Genomic DNA, 25,563 nt, shown 5'->3' on the forward strand with positions numbered 1-25,563 from the left:
GTTTCCTTGTTTGATAACCCTAATAGCCTCACTATATAATGACCCCTTTGGCACCCAAAAATGTGGCTAAGTGTTCCTTAGGGTTTCTTGGACGTTGTTTTGGTGCCTCCTTCTCCTCTCCCAACTCATCCTCTTGCTCTTGGTGTTTGTGAGCCATTAGAGGAGTGACACTTGTGACTCTAAGCTTTCAGAAGCCAATTACAAGGAGAAATTGAGATTGTTATTGCTACATAACAATCAAGGTAATATCTAAACCCTATTCTATGTTAATATCAATTATCACATGCTAGATCTAGGGTTTTAAAGTCTTGGATGAATGCATGTACTATAGAGAAACCTAGATCCAAGCATTAGGGTTTGCATGAGCATATAGGATGTTCGTATGGCCAAAACCCATCAGTATTTTCATCAACTATCCACAGAAGTCCTTTGGATATCTCTTCTACCGACCGAGTGACAATGTTGTCTTCGTTGCGAGGATAGGGGTTTTCTGAGAGAGAGAACTCATATGCCAAGAGGATAGTGGGAGGCAAATTGACATTGAAGAGCTTCAAGAATCAAGTGATGAAGGAAACTCAAACACTAACGCTCAACCCGAGGAGGAAACTCCTATTGAACCGATTGACGAGTCCTTACCTCTTAGACGTTCCAGTAGAGTCAGTGTTCCACCCGTGTTATATGTCTTCCATATAACTGTTGAGGGTGATACGTTTATTAGTGATAGTACACAAATAAATATGGATGAACCTAACAACTACAAGGAAGCCATGGCAGGCCCGAAGTCTGCAAAATGGAAAGAGGCGATGGACAGCGAGATTCAGTCCATGTTTGACAATCAAGTTTGGAACTTGGTTGACAATGTACTAGGTCGTAAGACAGTTGGGTGCAAGTGGATCTTCAAGAAGAAGACCGACATGGATGGGAAAGTGCATACGTTCAAGGCACGATTGGTTGCGAAGGGCTTTACTCAAACCCCTCGGGTTGACTATGATGAGACATTCTCACCAGTGACCAAGATCAAATCTATAAGGGTTATGCTAGCCATAGCTGCGTTTTATGACTATGAAATATGGCAGATGGACGTCAAAAGATTAGGACCATTGTTGGTAAGGTTCACGCCTTTGTAAAGGTCTTTGTCCAGAGCTTCCGCTAAAGCAACTCGAAGCCCTTCTGTAGCAATAACAAATCGGAAGGGGGAAAGCGAGTCGCCTTGGCGCACTCCTTTTTGAAGTTTGAATTGTTGTGTGGCAGCCCCATTAACTAAAGACTCTTGAAGAAAATATATAAGCGAGAACCCATTTTCTCCATTTCTCGCCAAACGCCATTTGTCTTATCACATCGTCTAAGTAGTTCCAATTTAGAGTAACACCTTCTCAAAATCAACCTTAAAGTCAACATTTTTTTTTTTTTTCTTAGCCCACGTAATAGCCTTAGTGACCATGACCATCAGAGGTCCGTCAAGAATGCTTCTACCACTGACGAAAGCTGATTGCGCCTTACTGATAATTGAAGGCATGACATTTTTAAGTCGCTCGACAAGGCATTTAGATATAATTTAACTAACACTCCCAATAAGGTTTATAGGATGGAAAACCGAGATCTTAAGAGGGTCATTGCATTTAGGAATCAATATTATAAAGGATGCATTGCTACCCGGGTTCAACAGAGTGCTCTTCAAATTAACGAACAACCATGAAAATGTCTTCACCAATCTTGTCCCCACACATTTTTATGAAGGCAAATGTAAACCCATCGGCCACGTGCCTTGTCGTTTCCACAAGCCTAAACAACTTTTTCCGCAATATAGTAACACTTTTAAATTTTAATATTTATGTATCAAATTCAAATAAAAGTTTAAGTACAAATTTTTAAAAAATTAAAACACACTAATTTCAACCGACATACAAATTGAAGTTGCAAAATAAGTGCCACCAAATGATTATATAAGTCTTTGATGTTAAATATGATTATTACGTGATATAAATTACCAAACGAAAATGAATGTCATGAATAGAAACGATAAATGTTACAATATAAAAGCCATAAAAAAGTTTATTTAAAAAAATTCCAAAGTTTGATTATAATTATAATTTTTATGCATAAACTTATTTCCTAATTGACTGTTATTTACAATAAAAAATTTTAACTAATCAAATAATATTACCTTTCAATAGTTGTTTTTTATTAATAAAAAATAAAGTAGAAGGTAATTATTAATTTAAAATACCTTCATAAAATAATAAAATACCCGATCAATATAAAAAAAAACAAAAAACTATAATTAAAAACAAATAATTATTGGTAACTAAAAAATAATTCAAAAAAATTCAATGGGACCGGTTAATAATAGACAACTAATTAATGCATAAGATTCTAATTAAACTCATGATCTTCAAGCGGTTAGGCCCAAACGCTTCATTCGACTACAAAAGTACAAAGTGAGGGCGACTCGCCTCAACTCTTCATATTTCTTCTTCCTCTTCGCATCCACTTTTCCAATGTGGTTCCTCCGAATTCTTGTTTTCCTTACATTAACAGGATCTTAATCGTTTTCCTCTGGTGCTCCAAGAATAAAATAGATTGATTTCAAGAAATTGGTGATAGCGGGAAGAAGACGATGATGTTGGAGAGCAAGCTTCATGGCCGTTCTCCTTCTCTTGCTCTCCATTTTTTCTTCAGTTATCTATTCTACAAACCCACATTATCCCTACTCATAATTTCCATCCGATGATCAATTGCACCTTCACTGTTCATCTCATCCTACCTAGCCTGCTGCTTCCCTTCTTGATCGAACGCTTCACTTGTCTCAGTAGCTTCTCCTCTTCCGTCTTTGTTTCTTGAAATCGAAACCTCTCACCCCCAATATCAACCCATCTGAAGCGAACACTTGAAATATTCTTTCGTCAGATCTCAGCAAATCAAACGTCCGAAATCTCGAAACAAAGCAGAGAAATCAAGAATGATGTTCTTCGTGGTTTCCCCATATAGTAGTGTATTCATCGGCATCTCTGCTTTCACCCAAATCGACACCTTTCTCCTGCTCCTGCGCAGGCGATGGCCACAGTGGACAGAGGGTTTCTTTATTTTAGTCTGAGTCCACTATTTGTTTCCTAATTTCACAATCTTGAGGTATTTTTGAACCCGGTTGGTTTCATGTAACATTTACTTGAGGTGTGGAGTTCATCTGTTTCATTAAACTTACAGTTTTATTGGGTTTGACCTGTTTTTTTAATTAGATTATGGATTCGGTTATATATGAGTTATGTTTTGTGTTATGTGTTTGTAGGACCTGTCATCACATGTTATGGGAAAGAAAGAGAAGAAATTTTGTTTATATTCAGTTCTGGGTATGTTTTGTTGCTGTTATTATTTTTTTTTTCAATTTGAATTTTGTCATTGTGATTGTAAGATACAATTGAGTGATACTAAATTCTTGTTGTATGTATTAGTTTTCATTGATCACGTGTCAAGAAACCTTTATAACTTCTTTCCCTTAACTGAACTCATTCCAAGATCCACCAACAAATCCTCCCTCTCAAGGAAGACTGTAACTTCCCATTCTCTGTCATCTTCCCCATCAATGAAGACAACTACTCATGGAAGAACACACTCTGAGCCACAATTCTCAGGGATGCTCATCATTTCTCTCATACCATTTGCTATGAACAAAGAACAAAATCCTTTCTGTATATGATTGATTCACTCAAAGTAGCAAAATAAACAAGAGATTGGCATTGTTCTTTTCACTTCAATTCCCTGCTGTTCCCTTATGCTTTTATTTTTCTCTTTTCGTTGCAAGTAGATAATTAAAAATTGTTTGCTGAAAAACTTATTGATCCTTCTTATTATTACTTTTGCAGGGTGCTTATTGGATAAGGATTTTAAAGAAATATTGTCCAGAAGAGTGTTTGAAACAACAATGACACTTGTTTTAAAGGTGTCATTCTTGTCATTCAGTTAGTTGATGAGTTTCAATTCCATAAAGGTAGGTCACTTGTTGACCGGTTTAACCGGTAAGTTATTGGTGACAACAATGACACTTGTTTTAAAGGTGTCATTCTTGTCATTCAGTTAGTTGATGAGTTTCAATTCCATAAAGGTAGGTCACTTGTTGACCGGTTTAACCAGTAAGTTATTGGTGACATGGTGTCTGGTTGGTATGCATTTGAAAATTTTCAGACCTTTATTCTATCTGTCACCTTTGATGACGTGTCAAATACATGCCATGTCACCTCACCAAAACTTAAACTTACCGGTTGGTTAAAGTTAAACTGGGAATAGAGCATTTGCCATGTCACCAAAACTCTATGATTCTTGGATGGAACAGGTGACACAACATCCTGTTCTGTTCTGAACCTGTTTCCTAATAATTAATTATTCTCATCTTATTTCTTCATTTTTAAGTCCTAAATTTATCAATCTAATCATTATTAATTTCATTCTTGTAAAACCAGGTAGGTGTCTATGCGATTTAATGACTGGTTTTCCACTTTTCACAGTGGAATTGGACAGAGGGTTTCTTTTTGCCAGTTTGATTCCACCATTTGTTTCCCAATTTCAGAATCTTGAGGTAATTTTTGAATCCTTTTGGTTTTAATTTAACCGAATTTTACTAGAGGTGTGAAGTTCCTATGTTTCATTCAACTTACACTTTTATTGGGCTTGTGACCTGTTTTTTTATTTGATTAGGGATTCGGTTATGGAATATAATTCTAGATTGTCTGTGCCTTCTTCATTTTCATGAACACAAACCATGGCGGGCCCCTTCAATTCACAAATAGGAAAGTGCTTTCATTTCATACTCCAGGTATGTCATGTTCCACCACTAAACCACTATATTTTCTTGTGTGTCATAAATTCAGTGTTGGGTATGTCATGTTCATGTCCTGCTGCTCTTATTTTTTTACAAGTAGCATGGTGCTTTAATTTTACTTTGAAAAAACTTCCCATTAAATCATTGTACATTCAAAAACATCCATTTTGCATTGAATTCTCATAAATCATCCCATTTTTAGCACTCTACTTTTAACGTTTCTTTATCTAACATCAATGAAACATCAAACTTCTCTTTTTCTCATCTATGCATTTTACTTTTGAAAAAATTTCCAATTAAAGCATTTTGATGACCAAAACTTCCATTTTACATTGATTTTTTTTTTTAAAATCATTCATTTTCAGCATTGCACTTTCACTTTTTCTTTGTATAACATCATTGAAACTTCACTTTTCTCATGTGCATTTCATTTTGAAAAAAAATCCAATTATAGCATTCTACTTTCAAAATCATCCCATTTTTAGTATTGTACATTATTTTTTCTTTTTGTAACATCATTAAAACATCGAACTTCTCTTTTCTCATTTATGCATTTTACTTTCAAAAAACTTTCAAATAAAGCATTTTACTTTCAGAAATTTCTATTTTACATTGAATTTTAATAAATCATCACATTTTTAACATTGTACTTTACCTTTTTCTTTGTGTAACATCATTGAAACATCACTCTTATTTTTTTCTCATCTATGCATTTTACTTTGAAAAAACATCCAATTAAAGCATCCTACTTTCAAAAACTTCCATTTTACATTGAATTGTCAAAAACCATCCTATTTTTAGCATTGGACTTTAACTTTTCTTTCTGTAACATCATTGAAGCATCAAACTTCTCTTTTTCTCATCGATGCATTTTACTTTGAAAATCTTCTAATTAAAGCATTCTACATTCATAAACGTCCATTTTATGTTGAATTTTCAAAATATCATCCCATTTTTAGCATTGTACTTTAACTTTTCTTTCTATAACATCATTGAAACATCACACTTTTTTTTTAATCTATGCATTTTACTTTGAAAAAAACTTCCAATTAAAGAATCCTACTGTAAAAACATCCATTTTACATTGAATTCAAAAATCGTCCCATTTTTAGCATTGTACTTTAACTTTTTCTTCCTGTAACATCATTTGTAACATCTTTGAAACATCAAACTTCTAATTTCTCATCTATGCATTTTAAATTGAAAAAACTTCCTATTAAAGCATTTTCTTTTCAAAAACATCCATTATATATATATATATATATATATATATATATATATATATATATATTTCAAAAATCATCCCATTTTTAGCATTGTACTTTAACTTTTTCTTTATGTAACATCATTGAAACATCAAACTTCTTTTTTTCTCATCTATGCATTTTGCTTTGAAAAAACTTCTAATTCAAACATTCTACTATCAAAAAACTTCCATTTTACATTCAGTTTTAAAAAGTCATCCTATTTTTATCATTGTACTTTAACTCTTTCTTTATTAAACATCTTTGAAACATCAAACTTCTCTTTTTCTTATCTATGCATTTTTCTTTGAAAAAACTTCCAATTCAAGCATTCTACTTTCAAAAACTTCCATCTTATATTCAATTTTCAAAAATCATTCCATTTTTAGCATTGCACTTTAACTTTTTCTTTATGTTAATATTAGCATTTTGTTTAGCAACTTTTTCTCATGTATGCATTTTACTTTGGAAAAAACTTACAATTAAAGTATTGCACTTTCAAAAACCTCAATTTCACATTCAATTTTCAAAAATCATCCCATTTTTTGCATTGCACTTTAACTTTTTTCTTTATGTAACATCTTTGAAATATCAAAATTCTAATTAAAGCATTCTACTTTCAAAAACTTCCATTTTACATTCAATTTTCAAAAATCATTCCATTTTTAACATTGCACTTTAACTTTTTCTTTTTTGTAACCTCATTGAAACATCAAACTTTTTTTTTCTTGATCTATGCATTTTACTTTGAAAAAAAACTTACAGTTAAAGCATTTTGCTTTCAAAAAACTTCTAACTTATATTCAAATATAAAAAATCATCCCGTTTTTTGCATTGCACTTTAATTTTTTCTTTATGTTCTTATTAGCATATTGCATCTTTAAAAGTCATCTCATTTTTAGCATTGTACTTTTACTTTTTCTCATCTATGCATTTAATTCTGAAAAAACTTACAATTAAAGCCTTCTACTTTCAAAAACTTTCATTTTACATTCAATTTTCATAAGTCATCCATTTTTAGCGTTGCACTTTAACTTTTTCTTTATTTAACGTCTTTGAAACATCAAACTTCTCATTTCTCATGTATGCATTTTACTTTGAAAAAAACTTACAATTAAAGCATTGTACTTTCAAAAACTTCTATTTTACATTCAAATTTCAAAAATCATCCCATTTTTAGCATTGCACTTTAACTTTTTTCTTTATGTAACATGTTTGAAACATCAAACTTCTTATTTTTTATCTACACATTTTACTTTTAAAAATCTATCAATCAAAGCATTTTATTTTCAAAAACATCCATTTTACATTCGATTTTCAAAAATAATCCCATTTTTAGCATTGTACTTTAATTTTTTCTCATGTACGCATTTTACTTTAAAAAAACTAACAATTAAAACATTGTACTTTCAAAAAATTCCATTTTACATTCAATCTTCAAAAATCATCTCATTTTTAGCATTGCACTTTAACTTTATCTTTTTGAACATCTTTGAAACATTAAACTTCTAATTTCTCATCTATGCATTTTAATTTGAAAAAACTTCCAATCAAAGCACTTTATTTTAAAAAGCATCCATTTTACATTCGATTTTCAAAAATCATCCCATTTTTAGCATTGTACTTTAACTTTTTCTCATGTATGCATTCTACTTTCAAAAACTTCCATTTTACATTTAGTTTTCAAAAATCATCCCATTTTTAGCATTGCGTTTTAACTTTTTCTCATGTATGCATTTTACTTTGTGAAAACTTACCCTTAAAGCATTCTATTTTGAAAAACTTCCATTTTACATTCAATTTTCATAAATCATCCCATTTTTAGCTTTGCACTTTAATTTGTTTTTTATGTAACATCTTTGATACATCTAACTTCTCATTTCTCATCTATACATTTTACTTTGAAAAAACTTTCAATCAATGCATTTTATTTTCAAAAACTTCCATTTTACATTCGATTTTCAAAAACCATCCCAATTTACTTTGAAAAAAAACTTACAATTAAAGCTTTGTACTTTTATAAACTTCCATTTTACATTCAATCATCAAAAATCATCCCATTTTTAGCATTTTACTTTAACACTTTTTTTATATAACATCATTGAAACATCAAACTTCTCTTTTTCTCATCTATGCATTTTACTTTGAAAAAAGCTTAAAATTAAAGCAGTCTACTTTCAAAAACTTCCATCTTATATTCAATTTTGAAAAAACATCCCATTTTAGCATTGTACTTAAGTTCTTTTTTATGTTATTATTAGCATATTGCATCTTCAAAAATCATCCCATTTTAGCATTGTTCCTTCGCTTTCCTATCTATTGCAAAATTGAAACATCAAACTTTTATTTTTCACATCCATGCATTTTACTTTGAAAAAATATCCAATTATAGCATTCTACTTTAAGTTTTCTTATTATTAACATATTGAATTTTAAAAGATCTTCCCATTTTTAGGACTTTACTTTCGGTTTTCTTTCCGGTACTGTATTGAAAATAAAAAAATCTCATCTATGCATTTTACTTTGAAAAATCTTTCATATATAGGATTCTACTTTTGGTTTTCTTATTTTGAGAACTTTGGATTTTCAAAATTTATCCCTCTATTAGCATTGTACTTTTACTTTTCTTTCTTTTACAACATTGTAACATCAAAGTTTGAAAAGTCTTCCTATTATTAGCACATTGCATTTTTTTAAAATCATTTAATATTTAGCTTTGTACTTTCACTTTTCTTTATGCTACAACATTGAAACATCAAACTTCTTTTTCTCATGTATGTACTTTACCTTGAAAGAAACATGAACCAATCTAAAGATAAATTTAGAAAATTTTATGAGTGAACTTTTAGTGTAAGGATAAGGAGCATAACGTTAATGTAAGAATACATTAGGATTGAAATGGTGACATGAAAAGATGAAATATGATCATGTTCTATCATTATTACATGTGAAATAATCATAGTTTTAATGTTCCCATATTATGATTTATCATTATGATAACATAGTAAATAGATTCACGACAACAAGCTTGGATCTTTGTACTAATAAGTACCATTTGAATTTTTTAGTATCATATATGTATATTTGCTTTGAGGATATGATTAGTATGATGAGGTTAAAAGATGTTAATTTTAGACATTATCTGGTACAACATTGAAACATTAAACTTTTTTTCCCCGTTATGGAGTTTACTTTGAAAATTCATCCATTTATAGCATTCTACCTTCAGTTTTCTAAATATTCACATTTGTTTTTTAAAACCATCCCATTTTTAGCATTGTAGTTTCATTTTAATTATGTTACAAATTACAACAAGAAACAAGAAACAAGAAACATCAATTTTTTTTCTCATCCATATTAACACATTGTATTTTTAAAAATCAACCCATTTTTAGCGTAAAGTTTTCAGTTTCCTTTCTGTTAAAACATTGAAACATCACACATTTTTGTCTCATCTATGCAGTTTTCTTTGAAAAATCATTCATTTATAACGTTATGCTTTCAGTTTTTGAATTATTAACTCATTGCATTTTTAAAAATCATCTCTTTTTTAGCATTGCGCTTTCATTTTCCTTTCTGTTACAACATTGAATTGTGCTTTTAGTTCTCTTATTATTAACAACATTGAAACATCAAACTTTTTTCTTATCTATGCAGTTACTTTGAAAATTCATCCATTTATAGCATTCTACTTTTAGTTTTCTAAATATTAACATTTCATTTTTAAAAATCATCTCATTTGAGCATTGTAATTTCACTTTCCTTTCTGTAACAACATGGAAACATCATACTTTGAAAAATCTTCTATATATAGAGAAACTTTCAATTTTTTTTTACTATTAATAACACATTGCATTTTTAAAAAATCATCCCATTTTTAGCATTTTACTCACTTGTCAATCTATAACCACATTGAAACATGAAACTTCTTTTTTCTCATTTATGCATTTACATTAAAATATCTTCCAATTATAGCATTGTACTCTCTGTTTTATTTTTTTTTAGTAAACTGTATATTCAAAAATCATACCATTTTTAGCATTGTGCTTTCACTTTCTTTTCTGTTACAACATTGAAACATCAAACTTTTTTTTTTTTCAATTTTCAAAAATCATCCCATTTTTATCATTAACATCTTTGAAACATTAAACTTCTCATTTCTCATCTATGCATTTTACTTTGAAAAAACTTTCAATCAAAGCATTTTTATTTCAAAAACTTCCATTTTACTTTCGATTTTCAAAAATCATCCCACCAAAACTTACCGGTTTAACTGGTAAGCTTTTGGTGACATGGTATCAAATACATGCCATGTCACCCCACCAAAACTTACCGGTTGGTTAAATTTGTCATGTCACCAAAACTCTATGATTCTTGGATGGAACAGGTGACTAAGCATCCTGTTCTGTGGCCAACACAGCAAGGATGATGACGGTGCATTTATATCTTCTGAACCTGTTTCCTAATAATTAATTATTACATCATATTTTTTCATTTTTAAGACCTTAATTTATCAATCTAATCATTATTAATTTCATTCTTGTAAAACCAGGTCTCTATGCTATTTAATGACTGGTTTTCCACTTTTCACAGTGGATTTGGATTTCTCTTTGCCAGTTTGATTCCACCATTTGTTTCCCAATTTCAGAATCTTGAGGTATTTTTGAATCCTTTTGGTTTTAATTTAACTGAATTTTACTAGAGATGTGAAGTTCCTATGTTTCATTAAACTTACATTTTTATTGGGCTTGTGACCTATTTTTTTTATTTGGTTATGGATTCGGTTATGGAATATAATTGTAGGTTGCTTGTGCCTTTTTAATATTTTACTCTTTTTACAGGATGTTGCCACCTGAAACCATGGCGGGCCCCTTCAAAGCCAACCTTATCTGGAAACCAACATCTCCAAAGGTTAACTTCTTGAATCATTATCATGGTGTTTAAAAAAAATTAACCACCTACATCCATATTTATCCAAATATATAGAAAGCAATTTTCATAAAAAATTTTAGGTTTATATGCAAGAAAAAAGATTGCAGTATTTGATAAGCCCCAACTTTACTGGTTTATAGCATTGGGGTATTTCTGTCTTTTATCTATTTATTTTCCTATTTGTGAGTCTAGAGCCAATCATGGGTGGAAAACAATGTTAGTGGGGACAGCCCTGATTATGTTGGCTGTTATTCTCTTTTGTCCTTTTCTTTAGTAGTAGTATATATATAGTAGTTAGTAGTAGGAGTGAGGTAGCCAAGAATTGATTTGTAAAGAACTTTGTTCTTCTTTTGGAGAGTCCATTCCTCTCGAATGAATGGGAATTCTATCTTAATTTTATGGTATTATTGAGTGTTTTGTTGCTGTGAATCTGTTAGAATGCCTGGGGTTTACGATAGATTCAACAAGGATCTATCACTATTCCATTGCGTTTTCAAATTTTCCCTTATTAAAGTTATGCTTCCAAAACTTTTACAATTTAAAAAACTTTACCTATAACCCATTACATTGATTATGTATGATTTATGAGTTATGTTTTGTGGTATGTGTTTCTAGGACCTGTCATCACATGTTATGGGAAAGACAGAGAAGAAATTTTCTTTATTTATATTCAGTCCAAGGTATGTCATGTCCTGCTTTTGTTATTCTTTTTCAATTTCAATTTTCTCATTGCTCTCATACCAGTTGCTATGAATTGACTAAAAAAGAACAAAAGCTTTTTCTGTATATGAATGATTCACTAAAAATAGCAAAATAAACAAGAAAATCCTAATAATTTGCTTGTGATTCGAGAGCCTAACCTTTCCTAAGGTACTTTAGCTGTTTTTCCTTCTACCCTATTATAAACATTATGTCATAACCAACTGTATTAAGTGAATACCAAAAATATCCCTCAACTAAATACATTCTCTTTATTTGCTGATTTTCCCATATTACCCTTATCTAGCCTATATCACGTAAGTGGATGCTTAGAAAATTCTCTCTACTGCAACTTTCATTCTTTTTCTTATTAAGGCATTATACTTTGAATAATCTACCAATTATAGTATTGTATATTCACTTTTCTTGTTATTAGCACATGCATTTTAAAAAATCAACCCATTTTTGGCTTTGTACTTTTTTTTAAATGTTAGAACATTGAATTATCTAACTTTTTTTAACTTTTTTTTCTTCTCAATGCATTTTACTTTAAAAATCTTCCGATTATAGCTTTAATATTTAATTTTTCTTATAATTTGCACATTGCATTTTTTTAATCATCCCATTTTTGGTAGTGTACTTTCACTTTTCTTTTTTGTAACATCATTGAAACATTAAACATCTCTTTTCTCATCTATACATTTTACTTTGAAAGAACTTCCAATTAAAGCATTCCACTTTCAATTTTCTTATTATTAGCACATTGATTTTCAAAAATCATCTTATTATTAACATGTTATTTTCACTTTTCTTTTTGTAACAACATTGAAACATCAAACTTCTTTTTTCTCATCTATGCATTTGACTTTGAAAAATCTTGCATTTATAGCCTTCTACTTTTCATTTTCTTATTAGAGCGCATTGCATTTTTTATAAATAATCTCATTTTTAGAGTTGTACTCACTTTCCTTTCTGTTACAACATTGAAACATCAAACTTTAATTTTTTTTAACATATATGTAGTTTACTTTAAAAAATCACCACATTATAGCATTATTAAGTTTTTTTTATTGTTAACACATTGCATTTTAAAAAATCATCCTATTTTTAGCATTGCACTCTCACTTGCCTTTCTGTTACAACATTGAAACATCAAACTTTTTTTTTTTTTCATATATGCAATTTATGTTGAAAAATCATCCATTTATAGCATTCTTCTTTCAGTTTTCCGAAATATAAACACTATGCATTTTTAAAAATCATCTCCTTTTTAGCATTGTGCTTTCACTTTTTTATCTGTTACAACATTAAAACCTTACACTTTTTTTCCCATATATGCAGTTTAGTTTGAAAAATCATCATATTATAGCATTCCACTTTCAGTTTTCTTATTTTTAGCATATTGTGTTTTGAAAAATCATCCTATTTTTAGCTATACTTTTAATTTTCTTTCTTTACAACATTGAAACATGAAACTTATTTTTTCTCATGCATTTTACTTTGAATGAAACATGAGCCAATCAAGGGAATGCTAAGAATGAACAAATGACAAAAGATTTATTTTGAGTGGGCATTTAGTGTAAGGATATGGAGCATAGTCTTATTGTAGGGATACATTAGGATTGGAATGATGACAAGAAAGATGAAATATATATTACATGTGAAGTGACCAATGTTTTAAGCATCATATATGTATATGTGCTCTTGGTTCATGATAATAGGTGTTAATTTAAGACTTTATCTGATAATGATATATAGATTAAGGAAAAGAAGAGTTTAGAATGTTAAGAGTACGAATAAATCATAAATTGATCTTAGTAGGAAGTCAAGGATTGAGGATTTGAAGGGTATAATGACCAGATCCCTACACTCTTTCCATCTAACCTCTTATGTCATAACTAACTATATTAAGTGAATACCAAAAATACCCCTCTACTAAATACATACTCTTTATTTCTTGATTTTCTCATATTACCCTTATCTAAAATATATCACTTAAGTGGATGCTTAGAAAATTCTCTTTACCAATTATAGCATTGTACATTCACTTTTCCTATTATTAGAACATTGAAATATCCAACTTTTTTTTTCTTATCAATGCATCTTACTTTAAAAAACCTTCCAGTTATAGCATTCAATTTTCAGTTTCTTATTATGTGCACATTGCATTTTTAAAAATCATCCCATTTTTAGCATTTTACTCTTACTTTCCTTTATGTTACAACATTTGAAACATCAAACTTTTTTGCTCTCATCCATGCATTTTAAAAATTCTCTCCTTTTTAGCATTATGCTTTCACTTTTCTTTCTGTTACAACATTGAAACATCAAACTTTTTTTTTTATCATCTATGTACTTTACTTTGAAAAATCATCACATTATAGCATTATACTTTTAGTTTTCTTATTATTAGCACGTTGTCATTTCAAAAATCATCACATTTTTAGCACTGTATTCTCAATTTGCTTTTTGTTACATTTGGACTGGAATTATGAAAGAAAGATGATATATGTATTACATTCAAAATGGCCAATGTTTTAAGGATCCCATGATTATGTTCTATCATAATAATAACTTTGCAAATAGATTAATGACAACAAGATTGGATCTTTGTACTAATAAGTACCATTTGAATATTTATGCATCATATATGCATATGTGCTTTGAGGATATGATTAGTATGATAAGGTTAAGTTCGGATAATAGGTGTTAATTTTAGACTTTATTTGGTATTGATCTAGGAATATTTTGAACTATAGCATTCTTATTTAAGTTTTCATATTATTAACACATTGCATTTTGAAAAATCATTCCATTTTTAGCATTGTACTCTCTTTTCTTTCTGTTATAATTGTGAAACATCAAACTTTTATTTTTTTCATCCATGCATTTTACTTTGAAAATCATCCACTTATAGCATTCTACTTTAAGTTTTCTTAATACTAACACATTGTATTTTCAACAGTCTTCTTATTTTTCAAACTTCATCTCTCTATTATCATTTTATTTTCAGTTTTCTTTCTTTTTCAACATTATAAAATTAAAAGTTAAGAAATCTTACTATTATTAGCACATTGCATTTTTAAAAATCATCTCATTTTTAGCATTGTACTTTTATTTTTATTTCTGTTACAACATTGAAACATCATCTCATTTTTAGCATTTTACTATCACTTGTCTTTCTATAATAACATTGTAACATGAACATACTCTTTTCTCATCTATGCATTTCACTTTGAAATGTTTTCAAACTATAGCACCCTACTTTCTGATTTCATGTTATTAGTGCATTGCATTTTTTAAAAATCATCTCATTTTTAGAGTTGTATTCTAATATTTCTTTCTGTTACAAAATTGAAACATCAAACTTTTGGTTTTCTCATCCATGCATTTTACTTTAAAAAACCATCCTATTGTAGCATTAAACTTTAAATTTTCTTATTATTAGCATATTGTATTTTCAAAAATCATCCCATTATTATGATAGCATAGCAAATAGATTAACAACAAGATTAGGTCTTTGTACTAATAAGTACCATTTGAATACTTAAGCAACATTATATATGTGCTTTAAGGATATGATTAGTAAGATGAGGTTAAGTATGGATAATAGGTGTTAGTTTTAGACTTTATTTGGTAATGGTCTAGGAATATGATGAATTATTTGTTATGGATTAAGGAAAAGAAGTAATTTAGAATGTTAAGGAAGCCAATGATTGAGGATTTGAAGGGAATGAATGGGCCATAAACTTAAGATTTTTTGTAAGTCGAGGATTATGTAAGCCTTGGTGTCATAATTAGAATAATTAGACAAGAGAAGTATGATTCTTCTATTTTGTTGTTAAATACTTCATATAAAAAGTATAAGATAGATTTAGTCGTAATGTATGATATATAATGATCGCTTCAGGTATGAATGATAATACATGATACATATAAGGACATTGTTAAATTTTGGTTTTCTTATTTTTAGCATATTGAATTTCAAAAATTCATCCCATTTTTAGTATTTTACTTTCACTTGTATTTTTGGTAACACCATTTAAAGTAGAAACTTCTTTTTTCTCATCTATGCATTTTACTTTGCAAAATCTTCCAAATATAGCATTTTACTTTTTGTTTTCTTATTATTAGCACGTTGCATTTTAAAAAATGATACCATTTTTAGCATTCTGTTATCACTTTATTTTTGTTGCAACATTGAAACATAAAACTTCTTTTTTTTTATATATGCATTTTACTTTGAAAAATCTTTCAATTATAGCATTATATTATCAATTTTCATAATATTAGCTAATGGCATTTTCATATTATTAGCTAATGGCATTTTCACTTTCAGTTCTGTTACAACATTGAAAAATCATCACATTATAACACATTGAATTTTCAAAAATCATTTAACTTTTAGCGTTGTACAATTACTTTACATTCTGTTACAACATTTAACCATCAAACTTTTTTTCTTGTCTATGCAGTTTACTTTGAAAAATCATCCATTTATAGCATTTTACTTTCAGTCTTTAAATATTAACACATTGCATTTTAAAATCGTCACATTTTAGCATTGTGCTTTCACTTTCATTTCTGTTACAACGCTAATAGATCAAACTTTTTTTTATCATCTTTGTAGTTTACTTTCAAAAATCATCCATTTATAGCATTTTATTTTCAGTTTTCTAATTATTAACACTTTGCATTTTTAAAACATTTATTTTTTCTAAAACATTGTGTTAAAACATTAGATTTTCAAAAACCATCCCATTTTTAGCATTGTACTCACTTTCCTTTTTGTTACAACGTTGAAATATCAAACTTTTATTTTTTCTCATCTATGCATTGTACTTGGAAAAATATCTAATTATAACATTCTACTTTAAGTTTTCTTATTATGAACACATTGTATTTTCAAAAATCTTCCTATTTTTAGGATTGTACTTGTAATTTTTCTTTTTTTTACAACATTGCTTTGAAATAAACATGAACCAATGAAGGGGATTCTAAAATTAAACGATCACTATTTTAAGGATCCCATGATTATGATATATCATAATAAACATAGCAAATAGATTACAATCCTAAAAATGGGAAGATTTTTTTGAAAATTGAATGTTACACTTTTTTCCCATATATGCAGTTTACTTTGAAAAATCATCCATTTATACCATTCTACTTTAGTTTTCTAAATATTAACACATTATATTTTTAAAAACCATCCCATTTTTAGCATTGTCTATCACTTTACTTTCAGTTACAATATTGAAACATCAAACTTTTTTTTCTTCTCATCTATGCAAGTTACTTTGAAAAATCATCACATTATAGCATTCTACTTTCGATTTTCTTATTATTAGCATATTGCGTTTTGAAAAATCATCCTATTTTTAGCATTACTTTCACTTTTCTTTCTTTACAACATTGAAACATGAAACTTCTTTGTTCTCATCTATTCATTTTACTTTGAAAGAAACATAAATCAATTAAGGGGATATGGAGCATAGTCTTATTGTGGGGATACATTAGGATTAGAATGATGACAAGAAAGATGAAATATGTCATATATGTGAAATGACCAATGTTTTAATGATCCCATGATCATGTTCTATCATAATAATAATATAGAAAAAAAGATAAGGACAACAAGATTGGATATTTGTACAAATAAGTACCATTTGAATAGTTAAGCATCATATATGTATATGATTAAGACATTATCTGATAATGATATATAGATTAAGGAAAAGAAGAATTTAGAATGTTAAGAGTATGAATAAATCATAAATTGATCTTAGTAGGAAGTCAAGGATTGAGGATTTGAAGGGTACAATGACCAGATCCCTACACTCTTTCCATCTACCCTCTTATGTCATAACCCACTATATTAAGTGAATACCAAAAATACCCCTCTACTAAATACATGCTCTTTGTTTGCTGATTTTTTCATATTACCCTTATCTAAAATATATCACTTAAGTGGATGCTTAGAAAATTCTCTCTACCAATTATAGCATTGTACATTCACTTTTCCTGTTATTAGAACATTGAAATATCCAACTTTTTTTTTCTTATCAATGCATCTTACTTTTAAAAAACCTTCCAATTATAGCATTCAATTTTCAGTTTCTTATTATTTGCACATTACTCTTTCAAAAATCATCCTATTTTTAGCATTTTACTCTTACTTTCCTTCATGTTACAACATTAAAACATCAACCTTTTTTGCTTTCATCCATGCATTTTACTTTGAAAAATCATCCATTTATAGCTTTCTACTTTCAGTTTTATAAATAATAGCACATTGTAATTTTTAAAATCATCCCATTTTTAGCAAATTACCCTCACTTTTCGTTCTGTTACAACATTGAAACATCATATTTTTTTTTTCTCATCTATGCAGTTTTACATTGAAAAATCATCCATTTATAGCATTCTACTTTCAGTTATCTAAATATTAACACATTGCATTTTAAAAATCTTCTCCTTTTTAGCATTATGCTTTCACTTTCCTTTTTGTTACAACACTGAAACATCACATTATAGCACTGTAAAAAATCATCACATTCTATGCACTTTTTTTTTATCATCTATGTACTTTACCTTAAAAAATCATCACATTATAGCATTATGCTTTTAGTTTTCTTATTATTAGCACATTGTCATTTCAAAAATCATCACATTTTTAGCACTGTATTCTCAATTTATTTTTTGTTACATTAGGATTGGAATCATGAAAAGAAAGATGATATATGTATTATATTCGAAATGGCGAATGTTTTAAGGATCCCATGATTATGTTCTATCATAATAATAACTTTGCAAATAGATTAATGACAACAAGATTGAATCTTTGTACTAATAAGTACCATTTGAATATTTATGCATCATATATGTATATGTGCATTGAGGATATGATTAGTATGATAAGGTTAAGTATGGATAATAGGTGTTAATTTTAGACTTTATATGGTCTTTCTATAATAAAATTGAAACATGAACCTACTTTTTTCTCATCTATGCATTTTACTTTGAAAGGTTTTCTAACTATAGCATTCCGCTTTCAGTTTTCATATTATTAGCACATTGCGTTTAAAAAATTATCCCATTTTTAGCATTGTACTTTTGGTTTTCATTTCGTTATAACATTGAAACCCTAGACTTCTTTTTTCTCTCCAATTCATAGTATGAAAATTCTTTCAGTAATAGCGTTCGAGTTTTTGTTTTCTTAATACTAGCACATTGCATTTAAAAAATAATACCATTTTTTGCATTACACTTTCACTTTTCTTTTTGTTACAACTTTGAAACATAAAACTTCTTTTTCCCCATCTATGCATTTTACTTTGAAAAATCTTCTAATTATAGCATTCTACTTTCAGTTTTTATATAATTAGCACATTGTATTTTAAAAAATCGTCTCAATTTTAGCATTGTACTCACTTTCTTTTCTGTTACAACATTGAAACATCAAGCATCTTTTATCTCATCTATGCATTTCACTTTGAAAATTCTTCCAATTAGAGCATCTTACTTTCTGATTTCATATTATTAGTGCATTGCATTTTTTAAAAATCATCTCATTTTTAGAGTTGTATTCTAACTTTTCTTTCTGTTACAAAATTGAAACATCAAACTTTTGTTTTTTTCATCATGCATTTTACTTTGAAATGCCATCCTATAATAGCATTTTACTTCAAATTTTCTTATTATTAGCGTATTGTATTTTTAAAAATCATCCCGTGATTATGTTCTCTCATTATGATAGCATAGCAAATAGATTAACAACAAGAAGGTTAGATCTTTGTACTAATAAGTACCATTTGAATACTTAAGCAACATTGTATATGTGTTTTGAGGATACGATTAGTAAGATGAGGCTAAGTATGGATAATAGGTGTTAGTTTTAGACTTTATTTGGTAATGATTTAGGATAATGATAATTTATGGGTTAAGGAAAAGAAGGAATTTTGAATGTTAATTGTATGAATAAATCAGAAAGTGATCTTAGCTGGAAATGATTGAGGATTTGAAGGGTTTGGATGGATCATAAACTTAAGATTTTTGGTAAGTCGAGGATTATGTAAGCCTTGGGTGTCATAATTAAAATAATTAGACAAGAGAAGTATGATTCTTCTATTTTGATGTTAAATACTTCATATAAAAAGTATAAGTTAAATTTAGTCTTAATGTCATGATATATAATGATCACTTCAGGTATGAATGATAATACATGATACATATAAGGACATTGTTAAATTTTGGTTTTCTTATTTTTAGCATATTGAATTTCAAAAATTCATTCCATTTTTAGCATTTTACTTTCACTTGTCCTTTTGGTAACACCATTTAAAGTAGAAACTTCTTTTTTCTCTTCTATGCATTTTACTTTGCAAAATCTTCCAATTATAGCATTTCACTTTCTGTTTTCTTATTATTAGCACTTTGCATTTTAAAAAATGATACCATTTTTAGCATTCTGTTATCACTTTTTTTTGTTGCAACATTGAAACATCAAACTTCTTTTTTCTTATATATGCATTTTACTTTGAAAAATCTTTCAATTATAGCATTATATTATCAATTTTCATATTATTAGCTAATGACATTTTTTAGAAATCATCTCATTGTTTAGAATTGGACTCACTTTCAGTTCTGTTACAACATTGAAACATCAAACTTTATTTTATCATCTATGCAGTTTACTTTAAAAAATCATCACATTATTGCATTCTTCAGTTTTTTTATGATTAACACATTGAATTTTCAAAAATCATTCAACCTTTAGCGTTGTACAATCACTTTACATCCTGTTACAACATTTAACCATCAAAATTTTTTTCTTGTCTACGCAGTTTACTTTGAAAAATCATTCATTTATAGCATTCTACTTTCAGTCTTTAAATATTAATGCATTGCATTTTAAAAACATTTTAGCATTGTGCTTTCACTTTCATTTCTGTTACAACGCTAAAACATCAAACTTTTTTTTATCATCTTTGTAGTTTACTTTAAAAAATCATCCATTTATAGCATTCTATTTTCAGTTTTCTAAATATTAACAATTTTCATTTTTAAAAATTATTCCTTTTTTAGCATTGTGTTTTCACTTTCCTTTATGTTAAAACATTAGATTTTCAAAACCATCCCATTTTTAGCATTGTACTCACTTTCCTTTTTGTTACAACTTTGAAATATCAGACTTTTATTTTTTCTCATCCATGCATTGTACTTTGAAAATATCCAATTATAGCATTCTACTTTAAGTTTTCTTATTATTAACACATTGTATTTTCAAAAATCTTCCCATTTTTAGTATTGTACTCATTTTTCTTTCTTTTACAACATTACTTTGAAATAAACATGAACCAATGAAGGGGATGCTAAAAATGAACGGGTGACCAAGAAAGATGAAATGTTTATTACATGTTAAAAGATCAATATTTTAAGGATCCCATGATTATGATCTATCATAATAAACATAGCAAATAGATTAATGACACCAACATTGGATCTTCGTACTAATAAGTACCATTTGGATATTTAAGCATCATATATGTATATGTGCTTTGAGGATATAATTAGTATGATGATGTTAGGTATGGATAATAGGTGTTAGTTTTAGACTTATTTCGGTAATGATCTAGGAATATGATGAATTATGGACATATGGTGATATATGGATTGAGGAGAAAAAGGACTTTAGAATGTTAAGCATATTAATAAATCATAAAGTGGTCTTAGCAGGAAGTCAAGGATTGATGATTTGAAAGTTATGAATGGATCATAAAGTTAAGATTTTTGGTATATGTAAGCCTTGGGTGTCATGATTAGACAAGAGAAGTATGATTATGCTACTTTGATGTTAAAAACTACATAGAGAAAGTATAAAGCCAGATTTAGTCGTATTATTAGCATATTGATGTTAAAAAATTCAAAGAAAAGTATGATTCTTCTACTTTGATCACTTTAGAATTGTACTCATTTTCCTTTATGTTACAACATCGAAACAACAAACTTTTTTTAATCATATATCTAGTTTACTTTAAAAAATCATCACATTGTTATAGGTGTTAGTTTAAGACCTTATCCAGTAATGATCTACAAATATGATTATTTATGGACATATGGCGATATATAGATATAGGAAAAGAAGGAATTTAGAATTGTTAAGTGCACATTGCATTTTAAAAAAATCATTCCATTTTTAGCATTAAACTTTCACTTTCCTCTTTGTTGCATAATTGAAACATCAAACTTTGAAAACTTTTCCCAATATCAGCGCATTGCATTTTTAAAAATCATCCATTTATAGCATTCTAGTTCTAGTTTTTTAAATATTTACACTTTGCATTTTTTTTAAAAGCATCATCCCATTTTTAGCATTGTGCTTTCACTTTTCCTTCTTTTACAACATTTAAACATCAAACTTTTTTCCCCTCATCTATGCATTTTACTTTGAAAATACATCCATTTATAACATTACATTTTAAAAAATTCATCTCATTTTTAACATTGTGTTTCACTTTTCTTTCTGTAACAAGATTGAAACATCAAACTTTTTTTTTATCATCTATGTATTTTACTTTGAAAAATCAAACTTTTTTCCCTCATCTATGCATTTTACTTTGAAAATACATCTATTTTTAGCATTCTCATTTTTATTTTCTAAATATTAACACATTGCATTTTTTAAAAATCATGTAGTTTTTAGCATTGTGCTTTCGATTTTCTTTCAATTACAACATTGAAACATCAAAATTCTTTTTTCTCATCTATGCATTTTACTTTGAAAAATCTTGCAATTATATCATTCTACTTTTAGTGTTTATTATATATATATATATATATATATATATATATATATATATATATAGCATTATACTTTTACTTTTCTTTTAGTAACATAATTTAAACATCAAACTACTCTTTTCTAATCTATGCATTTTACTTTAAAAAAACTTCCAATTAAAGCGTTCTACTTTCAAATTTCTTATTATTAGCACATTGATTTTTTAAAAATCATCCCATTTTAGCATTGTACTTTGATTTTTCTTTTTATAAGCACATTGGATTTCAAAAAACATCCCAATTTAGCATTATACTTTTATTTTTCTTTGTGTTAAACCATTGAAACATCAAACTTCTTTTTTCTCATCTGTGTATTTTACTTTGAAAAATCCTACAGTTATATCGTTCTACTTTTCGCTTTCTCTTTATTAGCACATTTCATTTTAAAATATCATCCCATTTTTAATATGGAGTGGACATTTAGGCTATGGATATGGAGCATAACTTTGTTGTGGGAGTACATTAGGATTGGAATGATGACAAGAAAGATGAAGTATGTATTACATATGAAATGACCAATGTTTTATGGATCTCATGATTATGTTCTATCATAATAATAAAATAGTAAATAGGTTAATGGCAAGTACCATTTGTATATTTAAGCATCAGAAAAGTATATGTGCTTTATGGATATGATTAGTATGATGAGGTTAATGTGGATAATAGGTGTTAGTTTTAGACTTTTTTTAGTAATGATCTAGGAATATTATTCATCATGGATATATGGTGATATATGGATTAAGGAAAAGATGAAATATGATTACATGTGAAATGACCAATGTTTTAAAGATCCAATGCTTATGGTTTATCATAATAATAACATATCAGATAGATTAATGATGAATTATGGACATATGATAAGGAAAAGAAGGAATTTAAAATATGTAAGTATATGAATAAATCATAAAGTGGTCTTAGTTGGATGTCAATGATTGAGGATTTGAAGGGTATAAATGTATCATAATCTTAAGATTATTTGTAAGTCGAGGATTATATAAGCCTTTGGTGTCATAATTCGAATAATTAAACAAGAGAAGTATAATTCTTCTACTTTCATGTTAATCAATTCATAGATAAAATAAGAGCTAGATTTAGTCATAATGTTGGGCGGGGCCCGTTATACTCAGTTGGTAGGGCCCGTTATGCGAGTGTGGGAGGGGCCCGATACACTCATTGGGTGGGGCCCATTATGTGTTTGTTTATGTATGATATGTGGTATTTTGGGGAACTCATTAAGTTTTGTGCTTACGGTTTTCAGTTTATGTTTCAGGTATTTCAGGATCAAAAGGGAAGAGCCCGGGATGATTGCAGAGCACACACCACCTTTTCCGCATTTTGAGATTTACATAGATATGTTTTGATGTAGTGATATACTTTGATCTTTTGGGGTTGTATGACAAATGTTTGGATTAATGTTTTATTAAATCAAAAATGAAATCTTTGGGTCTTATTTGGGATGTTACAGAAAGGAATAGTCCAAGTTTATTTCAAGAGATCTTGATCAAGCTATAAGGAAGTCTGGAGATTGGGATCCTTCCTCCCTCTTTTAGGTAGAAAATTTTGTAAGTTACTTAGATAATGAAAAATCTTTAATGTTTAAGTATCTTTTCCTTGATCTTGGAAAATCTCATCAAGAAAACCTTAACCTTCAAAACAAAAACAACAAGTTTTTAAAAGAAATTTATTCAAAAAATCGTGAATTAACAAATCTTAAAAATGAGCTCATGAATCATAATTTCTTTAATCTAGTTTATTTCGAAGAAAAGTATGAGGTTGTTTTACAATTTGAAAACATAAAGAAAATCATCAAGAGTTGGACTACTCATTCAAGATTCACACAAATTGTTAATAGTCAAATCTCATCCCAAACTCTTAAAATCATTGGAGAAAATTTTCAAGAAGCTATTGATTTTAAAAAAAAAATCAAAGATGAACCTAAATTTCCAACCATTTATGAACCAATTCAATGATATAAAAACTTATTTTATTAAACATGTTAATGATAATGTTCTTAATCATGTTAAAAAAATTATAAAACTGACATGTTCTAAAAAAATGCATTTACTCTATTGATCCATCAGTCAAAAGTATTTTTCAAGAATATTTTAAGGCTGATGGGGAAAAGGTTATTAAATTTCCAACCTCATGGTGAAAAATACTGTGCATTAGATGTTATTTCTAACAATCTGGATACTATTATTTCTATGGAAATTCCCTGGACTCATTAGAAGATAGTAAGTCAGTTGCTTATAATTCTCCATCCTCTAACCCAGTAGATAGTAGATACTGGTGATTATTTTTAAAACCACTATCTCCCTAAGAATCGTGATGTCCCTCCATATCTAGTTCTCTTAAAATCAAAAATTTTAGAAATATAAATATAAAAATATTAAAACATAATTGTCAAAATCTAAAAGAAAAGACAGGGACTAGAAAATGTTATAAATTTGGTAATAAGTCATGAAGCTCATAATGGTCCTCATGAAAAAGGGTCTAAGAGAAGTGACAATATAATGCTCACTCGTGGGAAATGGATCAAGAAAGAAAACTCTTTAAATTGTCTTCCTTTGGATTGCTATAATATCCTTCCTTCTCTCAAATATTCCATAACCAAACCCATTTCAAAATGGGTTAAAAGGAAAAACTACTCTGTTGTTGTAGTGCCAGGGACATGAGCATATTTGGTATCTTGACAGTGGAGGTTCAAGATACATGACATGATCCAAGTCTCTTCATGATGACTTTGTCAAAGAAGATGGTACCAATGTTTCATTCGGTCACAACACCAAAGGATTTAGCAAAGGACATGGCACCATCAAATAAAACTCTGTTGAATTTTTTAATGTTTCTTATGTTACAGATTTAAAGTACAATCTTATTTTGTCTAATTTGGTCTTTATTTTTAGAGAAAAAAAATACAAATTTTTGGTTTATTTAGTTTTTTTTTTTAATAAAAATAAGGTATAATTTGGAAACAAATAAGTTAAAAAAAAAAAAACTCACCAACCACCAATAATTAAACAGGCTAGAAAA

The 25,563-nt window shown here is 28.4% G+C and overlaps 1 long non-coding RNA gene across 5 annotated transcripts; it reads left to right on the forward strand.

Annotated features, from left to right (window-relative positions):
* Positions 1-2,419: 2,419 nt before the first annotated feature.
* Positions 2,420-23,980, forward strand: LOC145104669 (uncharacterized). 5 transcript variants are annotated; one of them, XR_013707139.1, is made up of 10 exons: positions 2,420-3,129; positions 3,287-3,347; positions 3,861-4,099; positions 4,455-4,570; positions 4,690-4,807; positions 10,445-10,491; positions 10,610-10,714; positions 10,899-10,968; positions 11,605-11,669; positions 23,801-23,980. It is a non-coding gene; the product is annotated as an uncharacterized LOC145104669 (long non-coding RNA). The 5 variants fall into 5 exon arrangements; XR_013707138.1 differs by having other exon boundaries at positions 10,445-10,714; XR_013707137.1 differs by lacking the exon at positions 10,445-10,491.
* Positions 23,981-25,563: the final 1,583 nt, after the last annotated feature.

This window comes from Lactuca virosa, chromosome 4, assembly GCF_052849685.1.
Source record: "Lactuca virosa cultivar CGN04683 chromosome 4, Lactuca_virosa_CGN04683_v6, whole genome shotgun sequence".
NCBI classification, from domain to species: domain Eukaryota; kingdom Viridiplantae; phylum Streptophyta; class Magnoliopsida; order Asterales; family Asteraceae; genus Lactuca; species Lactuca virosa.